General features: G+C 40.7%; 1 non-coding gene across 1 annotated transcript; it reads left to right on the forward strand.

Annotated features, from left to right (window-relative positions):
- The first annotated feature begins 1,217 nt into the window (after positions 1-1,217).
- LOC148861070 (small nucleolar RNA R71) lies at positions 1,218-1,324 on the forward strand. The gene has a single exon (XR_016095185.1). It is a non-coding gene; the product is annotated as a small nucleolar RNA R71 (small nucleolar RNA).
- Positions 1,325-2,187: the final 863 nt, after the last annotated feature.

Consider the following 2,187-nt stretch of genomic DNA (forward strand, 5'->3'; position numbering starts at 1 on the left):
GGGGTTCATTCAACCCCAATTTCTTGAAGATAGAATATGGCATTAAATTGATGCTAGCTCCCAGGTCACATAAAGCTTTTTCAATTTTTAAACTGCCAATGGTACAAGGAATAGTGAAACTCCCTGGATCTTTGAGTTTCTGAGGCAGCTTGTTCAAAAGGATAGCAAAACATTCCTCATTTAATGCAACTGTAGCCACATCTCCCAGTTTCCTTTTGTTTGCCAATAATTCCTTCAAAAACCTTGCATAGTGTGGCATCTGGGCTAAAGCATCAGCAAAAGGAATATTAATATGTAAACTTTTAAATATTTCAAGAAACTTACCAAATTCCTTCTCCAATTTTTGTTGCTTCAGCCTGTTAGGGAATGGAACTTGCGGTTGTTGGTGCATCCCTTGTTGTGCTTCTGGTTGTTCCGTCTTCTGTTGTCTGGTTCCAAGGCTTGTTTCTGCCTTGGGTTCAGCCCAATTCTTCTTTTCTACCTCAAGCAACTCTTTTCCACTTCTTAAGGTAATAGCTTGCACCTGCTCTCGTGGATTTACTTCAGTGTTGCTTGGAAGAGTTCCCGGCAGTCTGGAAGAGATTAATTGTGCCAATTGCCCCACTTGGTTTTCCAGGTTTTTGATTGAGGCTTCCTGGTTCTGGAACCTAGTTTCTGCACCTGCTATAAATTTTGTCATCAGTTCCTCCAAATTGGATTTCGATTCAGGCTGATGATAAGTCTGGTGGAACGGCTTGGAAATATGCTAATTTGGCCAGGACTGGTTTGAATGTCCCCTCCATCCTGGATGAAAAGTATGGTGACTCTGGTAACCCTGTTGTCTTGACGAATTGCTGACATAGTCAACTTGTTCAGTAGATGGTCTGAACTGATTGCCAACTTGGCAGTCTGTACTGATGTGGCCTCCCCCACACAATTCACAATTAAGAGGCTGCACATGCATGGCAGCTATCTGCAGTTCATCTATTTTTTTACTGAGTGCTCCTATTTGTGCAGCTAGTGCTGTATAAGTGTCAACATTATGCAAGCCTTGCTGCTTCCTAGTTTGAGTCCTTTCCGAATGCCATTGATAGTTGTTGGCTGCCATTTCCTCAATAAGTGCATGGGCAACCTCAGGAGTTTTATTATTTATGGATCCTCCGGCTGCAGCATCTAATATGGTCTTATTTGAGTCAGTAAGACCATTATAGAAAGTCTGCACTTGCAGCCAAATGGGGAGGCCATGGTGAGGAACTCTCCTTAACAGCTCCTTGTATCGTTCCCATGATTCATATAAAGATTCCCCCTCTTGCTGGAAAAAAGTAGTGATGTCATTCCTCATTTTAGCAGTTTTAGAAGGGGGAAAATATTTAGAGAGAAAACGGCTGGCCATTTCGTCCCATGTGGCTATAGATCCTGCCGGTAATGAGTTCAACCAAGCTTTGGCTTTATCCTTCAAAGAAAATGGGAATAACCTCAGCCAGATGGCATCATCACTTACCCCATTGTGTTTGAAGGTGTCACAGATTTCCAAGAAGTTAGCAATATGGGCATTCGGATCCTCATGGGCCATACCACAAAACTGAACCGTATTTTGTATCATTTGGATTATGGCCAGTTTAATTTCGATGTTATTGGCAGCAATAGTTGGCCTGATAATGCTGGAGACAGTCCCGGTGAGGGTGGGCTTGGCATAATCCATCATAGTTCTTTGTTCAGCCATTTCTTATGCTTCTTGTCTGACTTGCTTAGTAGCTCTCAAACGGACACGGAGAGTCCATTCAATCTCCGGGTCGTAAAGGATCTCTTCCAGTTCAGGTCTGCTTGTCATAAACTGTTAAAGTCAAAGCAATAAAAATGCCAATATTCACAAAAGAAAATAAATAACTAATCCTATCACACTGTAAAGTGAAGTATTGGAATACAAAACCTACATCCTATCATGAATAAATGAAGCCGATTATACTAAAAGCAGATTTAAACCAATCATCTTATTCAAGGTTCCTTTATCTACATCCATCGATAGCAACATCTGAATTCAGACCCAATTTAGATCTGAGTTCAGATCTACAAGTCTTTGGTATTATTAGTCTAGAGAAATTAATAAATAATAATTCAGATCTGAGTTGGATATCTCATACACACTCATTGGTATACACTACAATATACATCCATTAAGGTTGGAATCAATTCTGTGATGCTTTAGGG

This window comes from Nelumbo lutea, chromosome 4 (assembly GCF_056320005.1).
Source record: "Nelumbo lutea isolate HS-2025 chromosome 4, American lotus-T2T, whole genome shotgun sequence".
Classification (NCBI taxonomy): domain Eukaryota; kingdom Viridiplantae; phylum Streptophyta; class Magnoliopsida; order Proteales; family Nelumbonaceae; genus Nelumbo; species Nelumbo lutea.